The 27,941-nt window shown below is 36.8% G+C and overlaps 1 long non-coding RNA gene across 1 annotated transcript in view; it reads right to left on the reverse strand.

Moving 5' to 3' along the window:
* The window catches only part of LOC309442355, an 869,094-nt gene that overhangs the window by 508,001 nt on the left and 333,152 nt on the right, over positions 1-27,941 (reverse strand). The window contains exon 2 of the long non-coding RNA XR_014184592.1: positions 14,002-14,501. This is a non-coding gene — a long non-coding RNA (uncharacterized lncRNA). The remainder of the gene's footprint in view (positions 1-14,001; positions 14,502-27,941) is intronic.

Raw genomic sequence — 27,941 nt, forward strand, 5'->3', positions numbered from 1 at the left:
ATTGTATTGATTAGAATAGCACATTGGTCTAATTTAAGGACTGCTGTAACAGAAAGGCTTTGATTAGATATTTCCAAACGCAAACTTCATAAACTGAAGAAATCAGTATATCAAGACCTGTCAAACTGTTTTTATAAAACTGAGATTAATAGAAATGCCTGGAGAGCTGATTTGTTAAAATAACAGCCCTTTAGAATTGGATGAGCCCAGCCACTACTGAATCCATGATGTAGACATTTTCAATAGAAGCTGGGTTTAAATGTCTGTTTTGACAGTCTCTTGCTCTCTGGCCTTCAGTTACAAAGTCATTCAGAGCATCATATGCATTCTTGAAAATGGAAATCATAATTTGTCTATACAGGCTTATACTGGGAAATAGATGCAGAATGCCACACATTTCTCTTTCAAAGCACTGGAGATCCAAAAAAAAACACTTACCAAGAGCAGAACCGGTTGTCAGATGTAGCTTTTAAAAAAAGTGCTATTGAAGAGATTCAACTATTATTTCTTGACAGTATGGTTCTTATGGAATTTTAGAGTCTATGGAATCTGGAAATGGTCCTAAAATTATTTGATTCCTACATGACTTACAGGAAAATGGGGTTTAACTAGAATCTCAGTAGTGCAGTAAAAAAGACCTGATGTTGGAAAGTCAAAGCAAGATATCAGAGAATAGAAAATTCATTAACAATCAAAAAGTGAAAACATTAAAATGCTTTTATAAGATGCAACCATAGAGAAGGAGATTGTGAAACTGTTTTTGTAGGAGAGATTATTTAATAGAGGGACAAATATGTCAAAAAAAGCTACAGCTCTTTCGAGTACTGTTCCTTTCACCCAAGTTTTTTTTTTTCTATTTTTTAATGAATAATACATGTATAAAATAGAGTAGCACATTACTTTCCTTTACATGGTATGCATGTTTATATATAATTTTGCATAGTGACATTTGCAAGCCATGTGCTTTGCAAAATAATGTAAATTGTTGCTTTTAAAGGGAAAGATTGTATAAACTTACGTTAATGTCAGGTTAATATAGCGATTGTATTAACAAGGGCAGAATTGCTTAAACGCTAAAGAAGTTAATGTAAAATTTATTTGGGTAATACATATTTATAAGGCACATACATATGCAAATTATGAGCTATATTTATTTAATTTAATAAGAAATTATCTTTTTGCTTTGGCATAAATACATTTCTCAGACTTTCTTTATTGAAGGACATTTATGTGAAGGCTCTTTTGGCTGCTGCATAAAATATTTAGAGATATTTTTATCTTTAATTCTTTTAGAATACTTGAAATTCCTTTTTTTCTGGCTAAAAATATAAACCTAGCCAAAATAAAAGCTATTGCTGGAAGAGTAATGCCAAAGATGGCAAATCATAACCAGTTTTCCTCTGTCACAACTTAGATCAGCACCTTTTATCTTCAACATCTTGTATCTTCATAATTTTCTTTGGGGTCCCTGTAGGCTGCTATTAAGTAAAAATATGACATGTTGTCATTGACTCTACTCTTATCCTGGATCTAAGAGTCAGCCATAATCTCAAAAAAAATCTTTAGTCTGCTTCATTGTCCCATTGCAAAGGCAAGTTAGAGGTATGCAAGATAAGTTCCCAAACTTCCAAATTCTCTGTGAACCAAGTCCAAACTCAATCTTTTAGCATTGGTTCCAACTCTACAATATAACAATTGCTTTACTCGTACAGTATGTGCTTGACATTTCCTGAAGTGCCAATTTTTGGTACCCAAAATTTCAAAGAAAAGATAGAGGTACTGTATCTCATTTATTTCTGTATGTAATTTTACTCTCTCAAAGGTTATTTCATACATCCCTGAGTGGGCTAGCCTTAAGGAAAAGTGACCCCTTTGTTGTATGTGTTTTTTCCAAGCTGTGTTTTACAACTTGTGTTGTAATCAACCAGTATATCAAGCCCGTTATTGCACTTGACTTTCCTTATTTTCTCCTGACAATATCCTCAAGGTTGATAAATGGTCCTGCTTTCGTGTAGAAGGCAATGTATTTATTTGGATCCCATATATAGGTTTATGACACCATGACATTCCACAACTATGACTGGAACAACAAGCAAAGGCTAGTACATGATTTAATCCTTAGGGGATGATTGTATGTATCCTCTTCTTGAGGTCTGAAAATATATATTACTAATAATAACAAGATGCAGTTCAACTGTTTCCACAGGAACATCAGGTTTACTGCCACTGAAGATAAAAAATAATAATATTTATACTTGGCCTGCATTTTTAATGAGTATAAAATAATGTACATGTTTCTGGAAGAAAATACAATAGACAAACATTGCTTACAGATAGTGTGAGGAGAGAGAATTAAAAGCACAAAAAATATATTATTTTTCTGTCTTGCTCACTTTTGTGCTGTACATTTCTGTTTAAGCTTGATCCAGCTGTGACCATTATCTTGGTGATGTTTATTCAAGGAATCAATCACAAGGTGAGCTTCAGGGATTGTAAGGACTGGACTTCTTGGAGTCATCTTTGAAACACTTTTCATTTAACTGCAATTCTCAGTTCTAGCTTACACGCAAAAATAACTAAATTGATAAGGCACGTAAGGAGAAGCTGAAGTAAAAGGCAAAGAGAGGACCATTATTTCAAAGCTGTGAGAAAATAGATTCCAGTCAGTCTAACTCCCCACACAGTTTGTGCCAGAGCTGCTACATAACCCACAGCCAGGCTTTCTGACTGCTTTTGCTACTTGAGATGCAGACAGTCACACTTTGGCACATCTCTGTACTTCAATTCTTCCACAGCTCAAACGTCCATTTCGTACCAATGTCAATCCTTTCAATGGTCTTCTAAAAAGTAGCTATAAAATACATGTATTGTAAGCTCTTTTAAACAGGAAATAGCTCTGCTTAAATCAGTTTCTAGAGTCCGAGGACAAGAAATCACTAACCTGTCTTACATTACAATGGAATTGACAAGTGCTTCTAATAAATGGAAGCACATTTATTATACGGATGCCAAACCTGCATCTGCATGCCCCAAACAGATGGATTCACAAATCAATTGGCTGCAATTTCGGAGGAACGCTGGAAACTTATCTATGGAGACTGATGTAGAGCCCAGACTTGTCACAGGAGTGCCCCAAGGAGCTGCTCCACATCAGCCCTCACTTTGCGTACTGCAACCAGTGGGTCAGAGGAAAGGAGGAAACAGGCTGGGAATGAGCATGGGTCCTTACCCCCTTTTGCTGCTACCATGTACCATATGCTTTAGATTATTCTGTAACCAAGAAAATGGTGTTGATTACTGACTCAGTGCCAAATGTATGTTTACTAAGGGTTCATCTCTGAGTATAACAGAATTAGGAACTACGTTTTTATTTGCGATATCATTTTATTATGTGCAGTAATTTGGTTTCTTATGATATGTCACCCCAGGCGTTATTTGTATATAAAAGGAGAGACATTGAGCTCACTCTCTCTTATCATGTGTGTTAATTAAATCAAACCACAGTAAATACATTTATGTAATTTACCAGCACACATACATTTCCATATCTGGGTTGTTGAAGAGCAGATCACGCTAACCGGTGCAGTTAAAAAATGTTCAAATACTACATTTTTTGGATGGTCTAGGCAGAAGTACAAGTAATTAATCAGATCATTGAATTACTTCTCAAATATTTTGGGAAAGCTACTACATTATGCTTAATGTAGTGATATATTCCTTACAAAATTAAATTCAGTTATTGCTTCCAGAGTTGTTGTCACTTCAGAGCCTACACCAATAGTTCAGGTATTTCATATCAAAGAAGCTATTGTGGCGTATTCCTTCAGCAGCCATCTGTATCATGTGATAAGTTGATCCTGAGTTTTGCTTCTGTAACACAAGTGGCAGCATCAATAAATTTGCTGGGAAAAATTCCCTTTAGCCATAGATTGGTTCAACCAAACAAATGGCCCTGCTTGAGGCATCCAGCAGATGCTGTCATCTGCACAACATAACAATCTTTTTTCTCTACTGTAGTCCCCATCGATTGCAACTCTGAAAATTTTAAATATATATAGAATAGATATAAAGTAGCTACATAATCCATCCTCATAAGCACCAGCTGCATGTGACTGTTAGTCCTTTTCTTCTGTTCCCTTTTACTCCTCCTGGTCCACCCTTTCTCTTCACCGCACTCATATGTTTATGCTACATGCTATGCTTGTGGATGGTTATTTAGTTATTTATTTTGCTAGTAATTTGCTGCCATTCAATAAATTACATAGCACATTGTTTTAGTTTTGCAAAGGTCTAGTTCAGCTAGAGCTTTACATCAGTGCTTGTGGTTTCGCTTTGCAACTACACAGGCTTTGTCCTGACCCAGCTGCTGGCATTTTAAATATTAAATAAATAGCATGCCAAATCTTAAATGGCTATGGTTGTCGAATAGCGGCCACCACTGTTGGAAGTAAACGGTGGGTTTGTTTGTGCTTGAAGGTTTCTTTCCCATTTTTTAATAAACTACGTGCACTGATGGTACCTAGCTGGCTGATTTTCCAAATGTTATCTAAACTTTGCAGAGGAAAAGTGACTCTTAATTATGTTAGGTTTCTGTATTTTTTACCAACTCTATTGGAATTTGTTTCATAACAGAAACAAATCTGTAATTCATCTCTTGGTAACATGAATCTCCTGCCAGTACAACATAAATTCCCCTTTCACTATCCACAAAGGAAACATGCTCCTAAGATCCGATGGGGCTGTGTCCTTGATTCATTGCATGCTGTGGTGTATCCGTTGGCTGGATAGCCCAGATGCTTGCTTATTGATCTCTGGCAACTATAAGGCTTTGGGAAACTGCCTTAGCTGTTTCAAACTGGAAACCTATCCGCCAGATAATGCTTGTGTACAGCCTTTTTACTATATATATAATTCATCGGAGTCAAGCACTAGGATGAATGCATTTTTGTTCACACAATAAAGTTGGTAACTGTTAGTGATAACGTGCAGCGGGATTTACATTTCAGTTTTACATTGTAAAACACAAGCAGACAAAATCATGTATAATATAAATTAAAGTGTGACGTGGAAACTAAGGGTAACTAAATTATTATAACAAATATTGACAAAGACCTGAAAGAATTCATGGATTATGCTAATTAAACATATGATCCAAGAACCACTGAGTGCATGAAAGCTTTTATTGAATTAAGTTGTCATGGGATCAACCTCTAAGAATATCTTGGATCAGAGGGAAAATGTAAAGACCTGGGTATCTATCTCTCTTTTCATACAGAAACCGAAGGAAATACCTGATGGCATTTGACTGCTTAGTCAACAGAACAGTGTCAGAAAGGATGCAGACGAACATATTTTACCTGAGAAGTTATGGTATGAAAATGCCAGCTACTTGTTTAATTGTCAGAAACGTTTTCCTAAACTCCATCTGCATCTCCAGAAGAAGGAAAATGGATAGCAGAGATTAAGTATTCATAGTACTGATGCTAACAGCAAATACCAGAGTTACATGGAAGATTGTAGTATGCTTAATGGCTCGAATATGACTTTTTAAGACATTACTTGGGATTTCTACAGGTGCTAAACAAATGTGCTATTGCATAATAATGTGGATGTGAGAAGACATTGTATTGGAAGAGTACGTATATTTTCAACTACATTAAGCAATTAATAAAATGTTCATTAATACTTCCAACTACAGGCATATTACAATTACCTGACATTAAGTTCTGACAGTCTTTGTCTTTTAGTAACTAGTGCTGTATTATAAATAAAGGAAAAAAATAACATAACTTTTATGTTTGAGACTGATCTTTTACAGTAAAAAAAAAGTATTTCCTTTGCTGACGACATCACATAATAAAACCCTTACACAATTTATCTCATGCACACTCACAACTTAGGTATGGTTTTAGCAGATAAAAAATTGCTTGATGTGGTAAGCTCCAAAACTTGAGTCACAAAAATCTTTTGTGTGGCCACTTAAACAGGAGGGAATATTTTGTACTGCACCTCAGATCTTGGCTTTTGCAATTTGAATCCATGTCAGACTAACATGTATGTTTCAACAGATATTTCATTTCCCTGTTTGTGAGCTGCAGGTAGGTGGTCCAATCTAAAATACAGTAAAGTGTTAACAATATGCAGTTTCATTAGTCCAACTGTGAAAGTAAGGCAAATATATATATATACTTTGGAAATTCCACAAGAAGATTCATTTTTCCTCATGGTCTTCTGATTCTTATTGTTTCTGACACTAGAAACATCAGAGAATAAATTTGTTCCACAATGGCCAGCACAGTTTCCTGTGTTTCTAAGTGCTGAAATTGCCCAATTCTGAAAAATGCAGGGTTCCTGGGAAAAGACAGTGAAATAATGCATCTTTGCCCAAACTTCTCAAAAGTTTTCAGTTGGATTTTGCTAGAATATGGAAGAAATTATCTTTACTAGCACAAAAAAAAAAGAATCATTAAAGTTCTGGGGCATTGGTGAATGGAAAAGAAGAAGAGTTTATTATATTTATATTGACATTTAAATCTTTCTTAAATGATCACCTGAAGAATCACATCATAGAATCATAGAATCATAGTTGGAAGGGACCCACAATAATCATTGAGTCCAACTCCTGTCCATGTATATGACAACTCCACAGCTCACGCCATGTGTCTGAGGGTGTTGTCCAGTCTCTTCTTGAATACTACCAGGCTTGGGGATGAGACTTCCTTTCTGGGGAGCCTGTTCCAGTGCTCCACCACTGGCTGGGTGAAGAACCTTTTCCTAATGTCCAACCTAAACCTCCCCTGGCACATCTTCCTGCCATTCCCTCCTCTCAGTCTCTTCTTCTCCAGGCTGAATAAACCAAGTGACTTCATCTGCTCTTCATACGGCTTCCCCTCCAAACCCTTCACCAACTTTGTAGCTCTCTTCTGGACACTCTCCAGTAGCTTAATATATTTTTTTTTATATTGTGATACTCAGAACTGCACACAGTGCTGCAGGTGAGGCCGCACCAGTGCAGAGTAGAGTGGGAAAACATCTAATTGCTTAAAATAGGTGCTCTTTAAGAGAAGTTTTTAAGAAAGAACTTAATCACAGTGTAGTGAGTCACCGGCTTTTTACTGCCACAAATTGCAAAATGACTTGTCCACTGGTTATAAACATGCAGTTAAACTGTTTGGTTGTTTCGTTTTTGTCTGATTGCTGTTTTCTTTTTTCCCCCTCATTCTCAAATAAGGCTGGCATAGTGACAGGAAAAGTCACAACAGACCGTGTGCAGCAAATTTTACAGGCAGCCAAAAGCTATCTTCTTCATCTTATGTCCATACTATAAATACCAGGGGGCTTGTCACAAGTCAAGTCAATTGCCATATGTAACATTTTGTTTGGGGAGGCAGAGAATGTGTAAATTCACACATATATATGTACTCATATACACAGAATATGAGTTAGAAATGAAATGAAAAATATTTTGTGTAATTGTTTCTATGTACAAATTCCCTGTTAACATGGACAACATAATGATGGGGCACAGCTAAAATTCAAATAATAAAAATTTTGAAGTGTTGCAAGTAGCACCTCTTGTTTACCTTTAGTGAGGAACATCTTGATTGTGTACAAAGGCACATTTGTGCAAAAAAGCAGACCTAAGCTGCATACGAAAATCTCTACCTATCTCAAGCAAACTGCAGACAACATATGCAGCACTGTACTCCATACTTCCTATGAAGGGATACATGAGATGTCAATAACAGTGGTGTTAGACAAATGTTTCAGTAAGAGCAAGCCAAGTTGTAGAACCAAGAGGAACAAACTATAAATTAAAACATTAAAATAACATACAGCAACAAAACACACAACTGCATTGCTACATGTTAAATAGTATATATTCACACAGCTTGTATATGCAGGGTAATAGTATTGACATCCAATTGCTTCCTGAAGTGTGAGATTATCATTGAGGTAAATCATTACAAACACTTTTTAATAGTTGAAGACTGTATTGTATTTTATCCTTCTCTGCTGTATTTTATCCTTCTCTACTACCTTATTTCATTTATAGGATGTGTCTCTTCAAAATTTAGAGCAGACAATATGATGAGAATATGTTTGCGTGCCTGTCACACTGTTAATTCTACAGATTCATTTAGGACCTTATGTGTCTTTGGCTATGCATCCACTTCCAAAAGCATTCACATTCTTTTGATATGCTTTACTTCTTACCCCTTGACAAAAGACTGACTGTCTAGTTCAGGTTAGTACCTGAGTGCCTCACAAGAATTTGTGTGTTTCTTCTTTACAACTGCTCTGCTAGGTAAAGAAATAACATTTTCACTACAATGAAGCAAGGGATAGTCTATGTGCCTTGTGAACCCTCACATAAGAAGTCTGTGGTAAACCTACCTCTACCACCTGGGCATCTTTAAAAATGTTCAGAACAGAAAAGTAGTAAATTGTATTAGTGAGATATTAACTCACATTCTTACTCACTAGTCAGTTTAAATGAAATGTAGAGACACATTAAGCTTTCTGGTTCTAAACCAGATATAAGCTATGACAAGTATTTCTTAGGGACCAAATAGCAAGTAGCAGCTGCAATGCAGAGAATATAAAAAATTCTTACTGTGCTCAGCCCTCCGTATGTCATTATTACACAAAAATACATCAACACTGGACTGTCAAAATTCCAGCTGTTGAGAAATTTTTAAAATGATCCAGTTTTGGTAGCATGGAAGTCACACCTGGGTAATTAGAGCTTCTAATCCCAGAATTTATGTTCAGACATCATCAGATCTCTCTTCAATCTGTTATTCAGCTGAAAATACTCTTTCATTAACTGACAGGCATTTGTTCTCTTAGTCAACTTTGTGCCTGATTAGAGCAAAAGAGAGGCTGACATTAGCCAGTTGTCACACACATAAAGGTCAGAGGCTGAAACATCAGAATATGTATGTCTTCCATAGCTAGACTGCCACTTAGGCTGGGCTCCAGACATTAGGAGTTCACCATCAACTACAATGGTGTTTTACCTGCTACACTAAGCATCCTGTAAGATGGAGAAGAATTTATATCAAGCTTATTTTTTTCTCCCCCATCTAGAATAATGTTCCATAATTTATTCCAGACATACAAAAGTATTGAAAAAATTTGACACAAAATATACTATCATTATTTACACACGGGACTCTTGAAGAAAAATTGTAAATGAAGTTAAAGAGAAAACGGAGTCACTGATTTATGACAAAGCTATTTCACCCATTAAACTTGTAAAGCACTTGCATCAATGTGAAACTAAAGGCAAGTAGGCTTTTAAAAGCAAACTGAGTGTTTGAATAAGAGGGGTTTTTTTTCTACACATCACATATGATGTGAACAAAAAAGTGGCAAAAGACATTTTTCTGTATTATTTTTAATGACATAGTTCCTAAATGACAAAATGTGACAAAATGAAGCTGTTCAGTACAAAGTTTAGGATATACCTCCTATTTCATGTCAGTATATAAGACACGTATGTTGCAGATACTTGATATGAAAAGATAAACAGTATATTAATGCTGAATCATCCATCGAACAGAAGTAGGAGAGACATTTTTGTCAGACAGCCCATCACTAGCTGCTGCTTGCACAGTCCTCTCCCCACTTGCCAAGCACAGTTCTTTCAGGCAGCAAATGTGAAAACTTGCCTACTAAACTGCTTCAGGTTGCAGTCTTGGCTTTGACTCAATCTTACTTGTAGACCTCAAGCCCAGTTCTTGATCCTCCTTTTCCAGTTGTAGATCAGCTCACACAGCCTTGATCTATCCTACCTGTTCTTTGCCTCACATTCCGTTGTCATAGTATAAATTCTTGATTCATGACTTTAGCTTGATTATAGTCACTCAGTTATCTATGACTTTAGACTGGGCATTCTCAGTCTGCTTTTTGACTTTCTCCTCAAATTCCAGGTAAATTCTTTCCCTTGAACAGAACATCTGCCAGCTTTTCTGGCTCCCAGCACAGGTGGTCATTACTATGGCATCTGGGTTTGGCCTATACAGTGGGAATTTCTAGGTTCTTAATGATTTCTTTGAGACATTATGATTTAAATTGTGCATTTATAAAAAAGTCTCGGTTTTATGATTATTCAGTTGTATTAATATAAAAGGGAATTAAAATTACACTACAGGTGCCATTTACAGTGTCTCCAAATTATTTGTCCCATGTATTTCCTTTACCAATAAAGCACTGGGTTGTTTTCCTCCATGAGAATCAAGTTAGCGGGTACAATGCAGGTTCCATCATTTAGACTTGGATCTCCCTTTTTTGTGCATAAACACTAGCAGCACAGAGGCCAAATTTCACAGTATCACACAGTATCACAATATGTTTGGGATTGGAAGGGACCTCAAAAGATCATCTAGTCCAATCCCCCTGCTGGAGCAGGAACGCCTAGGTGAGGTCGCACAGGAACATGTCCAGGCGGGTTTTGAATGTCTCCAGAGAAGGAGACTCCACAACCTCTCTGGGCAGCCTGTTCCAGTGCTCTGTCACCCTTACTGAGAAGAAGTTTCTTCTCAAATTTAAGTGGAACCTCTTGTGTTCCAGCTTGATCCCATTACCCCTTGTCCTATCATTGTTTGCCACCGAGAAGAGCCTGGCTCCATCCTTGTGGCACTCACCCTTTATATATTTATAAACATTAATAAGGTCACCCCTCAGTCTCCTCCAAACTAAAGAGATCCAGCTCCCTTAGCCTTTCTTCATAAGGGATATGCTCTACTCCCTTAATCATCTTTGTTGCCCTACGCTGGACCCTCTCCAGCAGTTCCCTGTCCTTCTTGAACTGAGGGGCCCAGAACTGGACACAATATTCCAGATGTGGTCTCACCAGGGCGGAGTAGAGGGGAAGGAGGACCTCTCTCGATCTCGATTTCACTATAATCCATGTTTAGAAGTTCATCTGGGTTGCTTTTGCAAATGTCAATGCCTGGACAATCTAGAGATAAGTTGAAAATTTTCTGTTTCCAGAAAAGCCAAAAGAGTTTAGCCTTGTAAAAATGAGCTGGACTGGCTGCTTCCCTTCTGCCAAGAAGAAGGCACGCTACTCTGTCATAGACTATGTCATGAACCTAAGGTAAGAAAAACAAATTTTTCATTAGATATACACTTATAAAGGCAACATTTTAATGAATAATTTTCTTGTGAAGCTTTCTTCAGTATGCATATGCATATGCTTAGATATCTTGTGGACCACTGCAATCAGGGGCATCAAGAAATAACAGGCTACTTTAGGAAATTAGAATTTAGAAATTTCAGAGACAGATGCAGAATAATTATAGAATGATCTGCCCTTTTTTATAACAGTTTGTCAACTTATTTTGTGTCTAATCAGTAGGTGAATAATAAAGGGTGAAGATCAGAGATTTCAGAACTTGTTTTCCATTAAGTTGGAGATTACACTCCACTGGAGATGTCCTTGAAGGTATAATAAACAAACAAATGCTGCCAAATGCAAATGTAAATTGAGATGTAAGGAAGTAATAGTTTCTTTTGGTACTTTATACAGACAAATATGCACATTTACATATTCATCTTGGTATAATTGAGGAAGTCATATAACACATTCTCTCTTTCTCACATCTCCTGTACCAGTAAAAATATGCAAGTCCACTTAAAGCCTTGAGTTTTGTGAATAGCATACACTAAATACACAGGTATGACACACTGTAAAATAAAGATTAAAGTCATACTATGACAAACAGGAGGGAGAATATGTGACTAGATGGTTTAAATATGATCAATTAGATGTTAATAAGATTTTAGGTTGAAAGCAAAAACCAACGTAAAGAGAGGCAGATCACATCAGAGGTGTGACCTGCAGACTGAAGAACTTATCTGTATTTTATAGGAAGTCTTCTTGGCTTGTAACCTAGACTTGACCAGAAAGGTCAATAACAAAAAGCTATTCATCTCATACATAACACCTATTTCCTCCTTACTTTATTTAAGCTATTAATAATTGCATATCCCTAAAACCCTTAATGCTGCTAATACTACAGTGATCTGGCATCTATTAATGCCTGTCCACCTGTAACTTGTTATGAGAGCTGTGACAGAAACAAAACAAAAAAGAAACAAGTCTTCTAATTGAAGAAAACATCTATTATATTTTGAAAAGGACATGCTTATTAATTAATCTCAGACTAATGGTGTCTGACCTTTTTTGCAAGTGGAAGATGGGATTTTCAATCAGGTGAAAGAATATTGTTATCTGAAATGTACTGAATCCCGCTTACATAGACCCCATGTGAGAATTACTATGGCCTTTAACTGTTTTTTCACTGTCTTATGAAATTGCAAGAGAACAGGAATACACAGTTCTATTTTGATTTTCACTGAATCATAGAGTAAGGACATCTTCCATGCTCTGCAATGTGTCGCTGCTGCATGGTTTATCAAGTGACGGAAACAGTGTCTGTGTCCTTACATAGGTATAGGCATCCTCCAGAATGTTAGCAGATATGCACCCATCAGAAAACAGGAAACACCTGGATTTTCCTCATGTGGCAGATGCATTTCTGACTCCTGGATAAAGGAGGGGGCCAGATTAGATGGAGTTCCTACTTTGGTGGCTCTTGCTACTTTGGTGGCTCTTGCATGATCCCAGGCTGTGATAAGATCTCCCATGTGTAAATTGCACATGGCATCCATGCTTTGAAATTTGTGAGCCAAATGGAATATAGCAAATGTACCAAAGAAAAGGCTGAAATCAATAAGCCATTAGATAATATACATGGCAACAAAGATTTTGGATACTAGATCAAACTGCACATTATGACTGTTGTCACAGTGATAAAATGATCTGCATCTTACGAACCACCTTATCTAACACTCTGGGACTTGACTAGGAGTTATTTTCTTTAGAGCTGTTTCTTTCACTTAAGTCTCTTGCCATTTCCTGATTGTGCTAAGGGTGTAAACCCTTCCTTCGCTGAGATCTGGGAGCTGCAAGTTGATTAGAGTGACTCAAGGACAAAATCTTCAAAGCAGAGTAGTTCTATTTCTTTACTCTGAGATTTGAAGCATGAATAGCAAAAATTAAAAACAATTAAGATGTATGTGCTTGATCTTAGGTTTTCAAATTTTTTTACTGGCTTTGTCAATCTATTTAACTTCCCTCTCTGTCTGAAGAAGTATTTGTCCCATTTACACCTTAGACTGTTTCTGGCTACAGAATTTGTTGACACCCCTAAGTACAAGGGCAGATTCCTCAGTGCTCTTGCTTTAAAGATATCTAGAACATTTAAAATATTTCAGCTTTGTTGTTGTAACTAATCCTTTCAGTCTAACCCTATAGTGAATCCTCTGTCACCAACCTGCCTCACGTAGCACATTCATACAATGAATGTACCCTCATGCTAGCATTTCCCACTTCATCACTCTAGTCTAGTACCATAGTACTTTGCTTTAATACCTTTAAAGAGGAGTGAATAAGAATTCTTTTAAGCTTCACATGAAGATTCAAGGTGGCTGATATTCAATACAAAATTTTGTCCTTATGTAATTGAAAAGCCAATTCCTAAGAAACTTGATTGTTACACTCCAGGGAATGTTTGTGTTCCCAGACTTAGAATACTTCTTTTATTAAACACATCTCTAATGCATTCCTTCTGCTAGTACTTTTTAATTTTCAAAATTCATATGGCTCACTGTCACGAAATATTACACGGAGGCACCCCGATGTTCAGCGAGAAACAGGGTTTTAGCACTCCACAAGTGACTTAAATACAGGTTCGGATATCAGTTGAGGAAATAATTTGAAGGGGCAGCAACTAATACAACAGGCGGTCCACAGTGTGCATGCACGTGGCTGCACCAAAACAATGCCGGAGCCGTCTCTGGGTCCCGGAGGAGCACACACTTGCCAAACACGGTGCAGGATTATTTTTTTAAAAAAAGAGATACGCGCACTCGTAGTGAGTACGGGAAGTGTACACTCGCGATTCCGCGAGGGTAAATTTATAATACACTCGCAATTGTGCGAGGGGGTCTTGGCGGCCACTCGCGATTGTGCGAGGATTTAAAGTACCCGTGCACGGGAGGAAAATACACTCGCGGTTGTGCGAGGGGCTCTCGGCAGCCACTCGCGATTGTGTGAGGATTAATTTAAAGTACACGTGCAAATGTGCACGGAAAATATATGTGCAAATGTGCACGAAAAGTATAAATGTACTCGCAATTCTGCGAGAAGTTTTACTTACACACGTGGCGGCAGGGCAAGCAGAGTCTCCATCCCGGGGAGCGGGGGGGGGCCCGTGGCTCCCGGCGGCAGTGGCCAAGCTCGTGCTCCGAGGGACCCGCACAATGGGCGGAGTCGCCGACGAGAGTCCCGTTTTTATAGGCTGATCAGATCTGACCTGTAGGCATTCTAGAAGCTTCTCTGCACCCCCACACTGTTTGTGGGATGCCCCTGAAGCCTCCAAAACATCCCCCACACTGGCCGCAGGCACCCAGCGGCTCAGTGGCACCTCGGCACTCCCTTCTCCTAATGGCCCTGGCCAGGGTGCTCTGGGGCCAAACAAAAGAAGCTGTTAGCCTCAAGTACCAGAGAAAGAGGGAGATGCGCCCACTCCTTCCAAACAGAAGGGGGGAAGGGGAAAGAGGGTGGTTGCATTCCACCACACTCACCTCAGGACTAATGTCCCTTCTCCTCTAGAAATTGTTTATCGTTAAGTAAACATCATATTTTTTTCACCTGGAAGGCAGCTTTACTGATGGTGAGGATTTGCTACTTCTAAATGACAGCAATAAACTGTTCATACAAAAACAGAAGCAGCATGTCTTAGAATTTCCTTTTAAGTAAATAGCACTTACATCCTCATTGTGAGATGGATAAGCTTTTTGCTTTATTGCCTTTTGACAAAGCTCTAGATACAAGCAGACATTTGCTGAGGCAGCAGAAGATGTTACAATTTAGCTCTGACTTATGTTGTTTTGGGTGTAACACACATGAGATGTAACGTTACTTTCTCGTATTAAATATACACTGTAATTTTAACTAAAATGTTCCAATGAGTCCTGTCATGCCTGAGCAAACCTTAGAAATCATAGTGACTTGCTAAATTAATGTTATATTGTAACACACTTGTGTTATGCTTCTTTCACATTGATAATTATTATCCTGACTTGAACACTGAACATAGTATTTCAATTAACAAATTCTTCTCTTCTTGCCAGACCTAACTGGTAATATTAATGTCCACTGCTTGAGACCACAACCAAATGAGAAACTTCCGGGCCATAAGTTCAGTAAGGTATTAGTTGAGAAAAGGTCATAAAGAGCAATTTTAATGCAATAAGTTTGGTGGACTGGACAAATGGAAAAACCAGGAAGTCTGTAGGTGCTTATATGAGTTTTGATGGAGAAATATGAAATGAAGCAATCCTAAGATCCAAAACTAGAGGCACAAATAACTTGACTACAACCAATAAAAGATGAAAATTTGCCTCTCCTGAATTTGTTGAAGAAATATTTTCTATCATTCTCTTATCCTTATGGTAGATACAATGCTGGTGTACATGTAGAAAAGTGTATGAAGGTTGTAGCAAATCAGAGGATGGATGCAACCAAGAGACTGAGGCAACCAAGTGGAGGCAGACAAGAAACTTTTGCCACAGGGGACCCTACGGTCTGCAATCTTCAATGAGTTTCTACATCACAGGATGAAGGCAGAAATCTCTATCTCTTTTCATATTATCTTAAAGCCTCTTAAAGGATTATGCATCATTCTAAAGTTAAGTGGTTTGTGAGTTACTGCACTTCCTCTGATGTAAACAGGAGTTTTTGGTCTGTGTATTTTGAATAAACTTTTACTAATTAAAATGCAAAATATTTCTGTAATTTAAATATTTTTTTACCTGTTTGCCAGCTTTCTGTAGTTTTCCTCAAAGCAATGGCTTCTAGTGTCAGGAAATAGTACAAGTCTTGTTTTAGATTTTCTGTGAATTTCTAACCTTAATTATGGACAAAAGTTTAAAATGTGTCAAAAGCTACACGTAAGCGTTCAGAAAATCAAAAGAAATGTACTTACTTCTAAGTGTTATTAGTTATAAACCAAATTCATAGGTTATTTATGAAGTCATAAAACAGCAAGTCATCCCACTGCTGCATCTTATTTGCTGCCTTCTGATGCAGAAAAAATTGCATCAAGTAAACGTTTTCTGAAGGAAGGATAATCCCAAACCTGCCTGCAAGCATTTAATTTCTCTTCCATTTTTGTTTCTGTGACATCTATGGTAAATGACTTATTTCAATACAGTACACTGTGAACAGAAAACCAAAACAAGCTGGAAGACAAACCTGTCCAATGACTTACCGGTTTCCAAATAAGCAGGAATCAAAGCAGCCAGCAGAGTCATAACAGATGTCCTGCTTCCCTGTGGGAAATATAAGAATGGGATCAATGGAAAAACTCATGGGAAAATGAATGAGATACTAGTTGTGGCACATTAACCATGCAATGCATTCCCATAATTTTCTGATGGAAGGTGTTAGCCACCTCAAATATTTCACTTATTCATTGCTCACTCTTATTCTATTAGGATCAGCAAACCCTTTCTGACCTGAAGGTCTGTGTAGGAATAGCAATCTAATGACTTATCTAGAGCTGATAAACATTTTGCAAACAGATAGTCAGATTGCTCCTTTGGGAATAAGTAGTTTCAAAAGGAAAGTTATAATTATGGAGACGTAAAAAGGTCAGTGGTCAGTGGCAGTTCTTCCTGACTAGCCAAAAATGTGCTGCTGATGCTAATAAAATTTTTCTACAATGTGAAAGAGCTATATTGCAAGCTTTATGACTAGACGAAATATATATAGCAAGTAGAATTTTTCTTCAAATCCACCTGAAATAAGTTTACAACTATGATCTAAGACTAATTAGTAAATACACTTTTTATTGCTTTCATGTCTCTCATTTTCATAAACTGCCGTATTAGTTTGTTTAAAAGCCTCCTCAACAGGATATTAAAATTTCATTAGCTACAGAAAACCCCTCTGGTTTAAGCTCAAAATTCATTACACATAAGGTTTACTGAGCAAATATAATCGTTTCTCAACTTACAGGAATGTTTTTTTACCTTCATAAAATATCTACAGATGTTGTTTTCCATCATTTTTGTATGAACAGTTTTTCCTTATATAGATTTTTTTTTTTTTTTTCATTTAGAGCATGCTTTTTAATTTTAAGCAAAGAAACAAGCCTGAATTCAAATTTTCTTAGAAGCTAGAACAGCTGACCTGGCCCTTCTAGCTGGGAACATGATTCCATCAACCAGAGGAAAAAAAGTAATGAAGATAGATTTGTATGCAATTGAGAATTTTCTCACAATCAGTAGTGGTTAGAAGTTTTAGTGTTTCAAACAACTTCAAATAAGTACCCATTTAGGATTAAACACAATTTGAATGCTAGCATCATCTACCTGCTTTCATCACATAGGAGACAGTTGCAGTTATAAAACTTTTTCTATGTCACAGGATTCAGCTCATCATTGATTTTAAGACCCATATTGAGTTAGTGGATTCAGCAATGAGAAAAATCATCATTTGGCTTGTAAACAGAGTACAAGTTGTTCAAGAAATTTTAAAAATAATATGGAATTCCACAATTTCATATTGGAAGATACAGAATGTTAGATCAGTTTCTTTTGATTCTGGTGATATAGCTACCATTTCATTTTTAGTTTATTTGACAAGATTTGAAAGCTTATTTCCTTAAATAATATTATTTTGCAAAATAAATGTTTCTGTGGCTACCGTAATAATTTTCTAACCTCTTAAATCTCTTTGATACTGCTAGATAACAAGAATTAAACAAACAAATGAACAAACAAACAAACCAAACATAAACAAAACAAAAACCAAACAAAACACAAACAAACAAAACCAACACCACACTTGGGTGTAATAATTCAGCAGACAACTTTTATGTGTGCTCTTCTTAAATTCAGTATTTAAAGAGACAGGAGGAAGGGTTTCTAGTGGATGATCCCACAAAGGCATAAGTCAGAGTTGTCCCCACTTGGGGTACTGTTTCATATTGTGTACACAAGCATATTCTAGAAATTGTTTCTCTATTTGTGACACTTCTAAAAATTTATGAAGTTTTATTACTTAGCTGAACTGCAACTAAACTAAAGCAGTAGAACAGTAGAAATCTCTCTTCTCACTTTGTATTTCATTTCCCTAATCCTGTCAGTGCCACTGGAACAGTTTCAGAATTCATGTTACAAAATTATATGTCATTTGGTTTCATAAAGCAATGCCCACCATGATTTAGTGCATTGTATTGCACACTGTGTCTCTAGTTAAAGGATACAATACAACCAAATATTTTTTCATTGCTGCTTACATGAAAAAAATGTGTCTCAACTTATTGCAGCCAAAGTCCTATTTTGTCTCCTCCCTTGTGGCCAACCCCTTTCCAGCAGTGCCATCAGTTCACATGGCCCTGCTACAGCATGTAATTATCTGTACAGGCTGGAAAAATCCAGCTGTGAAAGGTATTCTGCTGCAGGTAACATATGGCTCTGCAGAGGGTTCCACCTGCCATGGCTTCAGATTATCATATGAAAGGCTTCCAAGTGGCTTGGCAGCTTTGAGACAGCATCACCCAGTCTCATGTCCCCTCATACTGCCTTCTGTTTTCATACAGCTTTGATTAAAAGTAGTCTGTATTCTTTGTCATGATCCATTCAGCAACAGTAAAGCAGGCACTTAGAAAATGGTATCTATATTCATTTTGAAAGAAGATTAAATTGCTCAAAATTCTGCCTTAAAATCTACTCATGCTTTCTCTTTCACTGTTACATTTCACACTATTTTTTTTTGACAAAAACAATTTCAACTACCTATTTGTAAGAAAACTTAATGACTTCTTCATCTGTGAGATAACAGGGCAGCCAGTCTCATGAATGGAAGATTGTTTTCGACTTTCACCTGTGTTCCCATGTGGGCACAAAGACTAGAAGAGCTGTCTAAATTTACCTGGACCTCCTAATTAATATGAAAAATATAATTTTCCAGCTGGAAATGTGCATTGTTCTGTGCAGCCAATTGTCTCTTGCTCACTTCTTGTTCACACTAAAGAGTCAGACCATGGCACTGGCACATTGGGGGTACTAGTGAGGGACAGTTTGTCCTTCCTTTCCCTTTCAAAACATTATTCATGTGTTCTTTCAAGGCTCTTTATGGTGCATTTTCACACATATGTGGTACGTTCTCATCAGTAGCTAATCTGATAAATGACATAATAAATAATTATGAATAATGACTCTCCATCCCCTCAATCCTTTTCCAGTAATCAGAGAGTTTTAGGGAAGCTAGGCTGCATGGTTTTCTATCCCCAGCTTCCATTACTGAAGAAGCTAAGCTGGCCTGCATCAGCCATCTGAAACACAAACTGGTCAGCATTCAAAGCCATCCTTCATTACTTGTCAGTGCCAGAGACCCATAAGGCAATGATGAGAGATTTAAAGAGTATTTCTGGCTCTGAGGAGTCCTCAGAGTTTTCATTCATCTTTCTTTACTTTTCCTCTTCTTTTTACTGTATTTTTTATTTACATGTTTGCATTTTGCTATGTAGCACGTTCCCAAAAGGATGTCTTCTTGTTTCCTACCATGATGTCTGAGATATAGCTTGACTTCCTGTGGAAATATTCTCTCAGGTGACAGAACAGTTCTACCTGTTTAAAATATTTTTAGCCCTTTTTATTGGCAGTGTTTTGGTATTTGGAGTTAAACTGACTTACACTGAGACAGAAATTTGCCTACTATCGTTTAAGGTACATAAATAGGTTTAGGATCTTTCAAAATTCCACAGGTACTTTAAAGTTATCACATAATAATGTGTAGGTGAAACAGAATAAGCTGTACCAATGAAGCTTATTTTGAATATGGAACAATTTTTAATGTTTTTATTGAAGAGAGCAATGGCAATTCACTAAAATTACAGGGCAGCAATATTATATAATTTCTGCATGTAGTTGACTGACCATTTAATATCTTATTTATAAACAGTAGACATTGAATTGTAAACATTATCAAACTACAGGTTTAATAAACCAACTATTTCCATCCCTACTGAACAGACTTTTTTTTCAAAGTTAAATCAGACATTATGAACAGGACAAATGCTTTCAAGCTCTTTAAAGTTTGCCATTGTCTCTGGAAAAACAAAACAAAACAAAACAAATATAAAACATGATGCTGTAACACTGTAACTCAAAGTACAAAGTAAAAACTTGTATTTCCAAGTGCAAGCTGCTAGCACTGAATATTTGCAATCTAAAAAACCTAAACACGTGTCATTACTCTGAATGTTTTTTTCCTTGTACAGAAATATACGGCTTTACTAAGTGTGCTGTGGTAAATACACTAGGCTCCATTTCCTTCTGATACTGTGTTAGTGTTTTTTTTCACATTTTATTAAGATTGACTAATCCTTTTGGAAAGCTTAGCACACCTAGTTAAAAAGAAAGAGGTAAAAAATTTCTGAAACAGATTTCTTTTCTTCCCATTTTATCCATTGACCAAGGCCAAGAAAAGTACCTCTCAAAGCCCATTTGCAATAAACTTCTCCTAGTTTATAAAGCACATTCAGTTACATACTGCTTCCCTATGCAAACATCTGACTAACAGAACTTAACTGAGATCTTCATTGGAGATCAAGACTTTCCTCATTATGGGGAGACAATCACCATTGTCTCTGCCCTGCAGAGAGAGAGAGAGAAGGAGAAGAGGAGAAGGAGAAGAGGAGAAGGAGAAGAGAGACAAAGAGAAAGAGAGAGCAAGAGAAAAGAGAAAAGAGAAAAGAGAAAAGGAAAGGGAAAGGGAAAGAGAAAGAGAGAGAAAGAGAAAGAGAAAGAGAAAGAGAAAGAGAAAGAGAAAGAGAAAGAGAAAGAGAAAGAGAAAGAGAAAGAGAAAGAGAAAGAGAAAGAGAAAGAGAAAGAGAAAGAGAAAGAGAAAGAGAAAGAGAAAGAGAAAGAGAAAGAGAAAGAGAAAGAGAAAGAGAAAGAAAGAGAGAAGAGAGAAAGAGCACTGAAGGCAGGACAGGAGGCCCCACACTGGCAATAATGTGCACAAAGCAGTGAAGGAGTCAGCAGGTCTGGGGCTGTGCAGATCCAATGGATTGAAAACATTCTTATGAGTCCTGACCAGGAGTAAAAGACCCAGAAAAATGAACCAGAAAATCCCTGGAAATGCATTCTCCTGTCACACTTGGAATTGCATGCCAGGGAGGAATCTGAGTTTCTGAGAGAACTGTGTTTATTCATTTGGTGCATATATGATCAATAAATCTCTTTGTGCTACACATCTCTATAAGGAATTTTGATTTCTGTAACCCCAGGGATATATATGCAAGCTAAACCATCAATATGCAAGCAGCACAGCTTTACTCCATAAGCTTTATTATAGCCCTTGACTGCACCACCAGATGCTACCACAGTAATCCTTCCTACACAGCTACTTTTTCCCATGGTTATAGATGTTATTGGACTATTGTTCATATCAGTAACTAATGCAGGCAGCTTTTCAGCTCACACGCTGATGCTGAGAGAACTGCCCTGCAAAGCATAACACACAGCACACTCAGAGAAACTTACACATCTTTTTAATGCTCATCCATGTGGAATATCTTAACCTTCAGTTTAAAAGTCTCAGCTACCTGTATAATTGAAAGTAGAGTCATGGACTCTATGTTCCTGCCATGCTGCAAAATATTGATAGGTAGGATTGCTTTCTCTGAGCTCAATCTCTTGCTCCATCCCCTGCTTAGCTCTTCAGGTCTCACGTACTCTTGCAGATGCAAGAGTACAACAGCATTAATTCTTATTCTCAGTTGGTCAGTCACCTGTTTTGATAACCATCCTATCTGTCTCCTTACTATTACCTTCCAACTTGACTGCTCCTTCTCCTTTGCTTTTCATCTCCACTGCCTTTAGCTTGTTCAGCTTCAGCCTTGTGTGGTGATCTTTTCTGGATTTTAAAAGGCTCAATGGCAGATAGAAGATCCCAACACGACTCACAATACTATGTTTGAAATGAAGCTCTATGAAATCATATGAAGCATCAATATTATGCTTTGTGTTAGATTCATCAGGTTTTTCACAGAGAAAGCCAGAAAAGGAAAGAAGAGGATGAAGAGACACAGCCAACTAATTAAGCAGTTGTCTTCTGGAATGATTGTAGAACAGACTGCCTTTGGGCACTGCAAAATGAAAATCTGAAAAAAAACAGCCTACAACTGAAGTGAAATATAAGGAAACATGGCAAGTTAGTAAACATAAATTAAATATTAAAACAAAAACAATATTAAAATAATATTCTAATATTAATGTTAATAATATTAAAACAAAAATATTAATATATTTTAATGGATGTTATGGAATAACCAGAAACAAACCCTGTTTGTTTCTTAAATGAAAAAATGTGGTCATGGTGCAGGCTTATATCTTACTGTGCATCAATTTCCTTCTCTCTTCCCTCTGTTCCTGTTCCAATAACTTTTACACCCATTACCAAATGTTGAACAAATTCGATATAGCAATAAAGTTCCCCAAAGATAAATTAGTCATATGTGTTTCCTGAAATAGATCTATAGATACAAACCAGATACTTTGATTTCTCATGTAAATACTTCAGATAATACAAAAGAGTTTCAGTGCAAATTCATAAAGTATTAAACACCCGAGAGTACACAGGGGAGAGAGGGAAACAACTTGTAAATACTTAATTATGGAAGAAGCTTCGGTAGGGTCTATCAAGGAACTGTAGGGCACACTTAAATCAGGATTGATTAGCAAATTCCACATTGAGACAAGATTGTCAAAAAGAATAGAAAGAGATGAAGGGAACCATTGCATCATTGAAAATAAGGTAAGATATTACCAGGATTCTTAACAATGAACCATGAGGGAAAAAAATTCAAATCAGAAGATTTTAAAACATAAATATAAAGAAAGATTCTGGCATTAGAAATTAATTGTGATTAGTAATGGAGCTGGTGGCAGCACATAACAACAAGCTACTTGAAAGAATACTGAAGATCAGTTAGAAACTTCAGTTTTAACACGTTATGCAAAGAGAAAAATTTAAGTGGACTATAAAAGTCCTAAGCATGAAAGACAGTCCCAAGGGGCACAGGGAGAAAGATTAGGACAGTAGCATCACCCACTGGGCAGCTTAACCACAGACATAGTTGTTGACCCAACTAAACATGTCCTGTATCTTGTGATCTAAGAGGTATCTTCCATAATATCTTCATAGAGTCTGGGAATGATGTCTAAATTACATCAAACCCCCCAAAACAGTTTAAAGGATTTTATAAATATTTTTTAACACTATTAATTCATAACAATTAAAAAGGAGTTTTAAGTAGGACGCTTATTTTACTAATTGTCAGGTTTCAAATGCATAGACCCACTATTTAATGTAGAAAATAAAATCCCCTTCACTTGGTACACCTGAAAATTCAAATCCATATGAGCGGAGCATAGTCAGCCTAAAATGACACACTGAGGGAGAACGACAGTGAGGAAAGAAGACCGCTCTTTGATTTACAAATGCTTCTCAGCAATGAATTCTTTTCAGCAACAGAAGGCAATCTCTTCTGGAGAAACAAATAAGTAATAAGCAAAACAGAATAGAGAGACAGAATGTAAACTAAACACTTCGTTAGCTCAGAGCCTCTAACTTGACATCTTGGGTTATAAATAATCAAGAGCACTTGTATTATCCATGTGTAGATCACTGGTATTCATGAATACTTAAAAATCCTGTGACAACTGCTAATGTTTCAGCAACCAGAAAGTATAAAAGGCAAATTAGTATTGTTTTTTCATCACCCTTTGTGGACAAAAAGATGAAAGAAGAGATTTTCATACTGGTAAAGACCTTGTCAGTCTTTTTCTCTGCTTATACATAAGGACGCATTTCTGCAACATGACAATGACAGTTGGCAGATGTTAAAAGGAAAGTCACCACCTACAGAAACTGAGCATCTTAAAGATATGAAGTCTCTTATTAGTATTTTCTAAAAGGATTTACTCTTATTTAATATTTATTTAATTATTTAATACTGAGAACTGGACAAGTCAATTTGTTGCTAGTCTTTCTTCTGGCATATTTGAATTTTTGCTTTTAACTGAAGACCAGGAAATAACTAACTCTGTCATAGGGCATAACTTCCTAAAATTAAATATGTAATGTTTAACATAATGACAGTCATTAATTTAATGGCAATATCCATCTTAGTAAAATTGCAATACTTTTACAATTTTGTATTATAAATTATATGCTTCGTATACTCTTATATAATAAAATTTAAAATATATATTTTTCAACAGTATAGATACCCTTGATGGGACAAGGGAATCTATGGGAAAGGAATCTGTATGAAATATTTCAGAGAAGCCCTTTGCTGCTGAAACTATAGAGCAATGTCAGCAGAGTCTGAAGATTTTCCTTTTACCTTCAAATGTCAATTTTTGGACAATACCATATCTTAAAACTGCAGTTCCACACATGATTGTCCTGCCTATGCAAAGTACTACACAATATACTTTCTATCTTGAACAAATTATGTGCACACATTTCTTTTTAACTCACATTTTCAGAATTATGTTTCAGTTATTCTTCTGAAGTCAAGGGGAAAATTTAAAATTGTACCAACTGTGCATTTTCTATTGTTCTATAATAATTTCCTCTCCTGCCAGTCTATGGACTTTCCTCAGATGCTGTCTCAAAATATGTACACACCAGCACATTCATACTTGAAAGAATCAAATAGAAAATGTGACCTTCACTTTTCCTTTGTAACAATCTAGAGGTAAATGTAGCCCTGATCCCTGGTTTGGGGCTATGGTTCTGGCTAACAGCGGCTTTCCTTACAGTCATTTAGATGGGGTACTTGTACGTTGTGGGCTTAATGTGGCTAGCCTGGGGTGCCATGAGCATGCCCCCAGGTCTACAACTGGCCTAAGTCTGCCACATCAGTATCTGGCTATACTTCATTGTATTGCCAGGGAGAGCTGGCAGCTTTTGGACTCGTCACCCTCCAAAACTGAAGCTGCACTCTGCCTGAAACAGTACTGTGGAAGGAAATATGAGCAATACTTTGAACAGTTGCTTACTGAAATTGGAAGCAGATCATACCATAAAACAACATTAGATGCTGAATTAAGGTTTTTGTGAAAGCAGTCAAATGGGTAACCACTCCACCTCGTACTTAACAGTTATCTACCAACCAAGACTATAGCCTCTCTTTGTGGGACAAATTGGCTCTGGTTAACATTTCCTTTCATTTCTCTTATGAAGAAAGGACATTAAAATGAAAATTCAATTTTATAAGGACTGTAATTCTAAAGGAATACAATGTACTCAAAGCCTAGTGAAAGGTGCAGTGCTAAAAATAAAAATGGTTAGAGATAGAAATTGCCTTTCAAATTTCAGCCATATTCACTATCAGTGATATTCAGCCACTTTTGAGTAATTCGCAAGATAATTCTCTGCTGCATAATGTATTCAGAAATGGTTTTTCTTTGATTTTGGAAAAGGGAATTGAAGAATGGTCCCCATTTTCCTCCAGCTGAAACTTCCAACAGGATTTGAGGTAGATGGAAAACTGGGGAAAAATTAGCAAAATTAACCCTGATATTTTTGCAAAACAAAATGCTTGGAAGATTGTCAGGGACTGTATTTTAAGTTAAATGTCTCAAAGTTCATTTGCTCCTGTCCCTGAACGGTCATGTCACTCAAAGACCTGCCTAGCTATGAGCCCCAGGAAACCTGAGCTGCCAGCAATAGGGGACCCGCCCCGTAGGGAACCTGCTTGGTTACAAGCAATGGGGAACTTGTCTGGCCACAGGCAATAACCTGCCCCTGCCAGAGCATGTACAACAGGGGACTGGCATGCCAGGACTGAGAGTGTGTGCAAAGGTGTGGACCGGGCAATATGTGTCATTGCCAGGGGAAAACACACCCCAGAATACCCCCCATTGCCTTATAAAAGACGGTACAACCTCGCAGCACATGCGATCTGGGGACTACTAGACCACTGAGTGGCATCACTTGTGTACCTCTCAGAGACTCAGGGGGTGGTCACTTTGGGAGTGATGGATGAGCTGACCTCCTGAGACGCACCACCTCCCTTTGCTGAAGCTGACTGGATTCATGGTGGTAAACTTTCTCTTGCAAATCTGTCCCGACTGGCTGTTAAGTTTCCTCCATCCTGCTTTTTTTCTCCCTGTCCTAGCGCTGTATTCTTCATAAAGGTTCAATATAGCTCCCTTGTTAAGTGGCATCTGACCTTGTTTGTGCATTAATCTCACTCTGGGCGATATTAAACAATCTCTCTGGCTCAGGGCTTCCCGGACTGGGCCCCAACAAAGATATCTAATGTAAAAAACAAAGAGAGACTATCTTTCTCTCTCATTGAAGACTGTTTTGATGATTAGTGTTCTTATTCTTAATAGTTAAAGTTAATACACCAAGGTATATTAATTTCAGTGTCTGAAATCTTAGAGACCCATGTATGATTATGTTAGAATGCATACTTAAAACACTAATTTCACAGGATAGAATCTTCCATTAAACAAACAAACAAACAAACAACAAAAAAAACCCCAAGCAAACAAAAACAAACCAAACAAAAAAACCCAAAACAAATAAAGAAACAAACAAACATAAAAAACCCTCTGCATCTACTGCAGTGTTAGAAGGTGATATTTTTGAGAATAAACTACTAAAGAAATCAGATATAAATGCAAAAATCTGGCAAGACACCAGGGAATCTGTTGTACAATGGTGATATAAAAGATGATTCTCTGATGCATCTAAAATATTTAGCAAAAATTTATGGCAATATTTAAGGTTATGGTACATCAGACTGAAATATCTGGGATTCTTTTCCTTGGACTAGACACAATATTCAACAGATCACATTTCAGATGAAAGCTAGATTGGAGGTAAAGCACTGTAATCTGAGCCACAGATTATTTACCGAACTCTGCCACAGGTTTGTAGTTAAACCTTCAGAAAGACTGAAAGATTTTGATCCAAAACTTCCTGAAGGCATTGTTCATTTAGCCTCAGATTTCGATGATGGAAACCAACCACAGAGAATGTAGTCCTTTTGTCCCATTGCTATACAAAAAAGATTTCTATGGGACTTTATGTCTTTTCCTGGAAAAAAAAAAAAAACTAAATAATTTTTCATTTCTTTTTTAAATGTATGGATCTCACATATACCCAGGGCAACTTCCTACTCATGTGCTGCATGTTTATTGTAAATAAGAGAATGAAAATTGTTCTTCACTCAAGTAAAAGGAAAAATAAATTCTTTATGGAAAGGGTAACTGGTTAGATTGAGTGCACAATAAATTCAATAGCTTTTTGTAATGTTTTTTATCATTTTAACATTTTTTTCTTTTTTCCACCAGAATATTCCATTTTCTGTCAATGTACCTACACAGTTCTGAAGGGTTTTACAGTCTCCTTAGATTTATTTATTTAAAATATTTCTATTTTCTTGTATTTTCTTACCATTGCTACCAAAATGTAGCTGTTCTACTAGAAAGGGCTTAGCAAGCCCTCTACAATGTTTTGCTTAACTGAAGATCAAACCCAATGTGATTGGTGAAAAACCTTTTATTTATGTCACTGAAGAAACTGAAGAAAAATTAAGAATACATCAGTTTCAAATATCACTGTTGTTTCATCCTCAGTATTGCACGGTACATCCACATTTCATTACTGAGATGGCACTCTTACAGTTTTATTTGGTTTAGTTGCATTTATTGTTTCACTATCAACTGAGGTTTTCTTAGTCACACTCTATTGCTCTATCTACTATGTAAGATTTATTTCTTGGTGTTTTTTATTCTATTATACTTTTCAGATTTGTGGTTTA

This window comes from Streptopelia decaocto, assembly GCF_964273445.1.
Source record: "Streptopelia decaocto genome assembly, chromosome: 7".
Lineage (NCBI taxonomy): Eukaryota > Metazoa > Chordata > Aves > Columbiformes > Columbidae > Streptopelia > Streptopelia decaocto.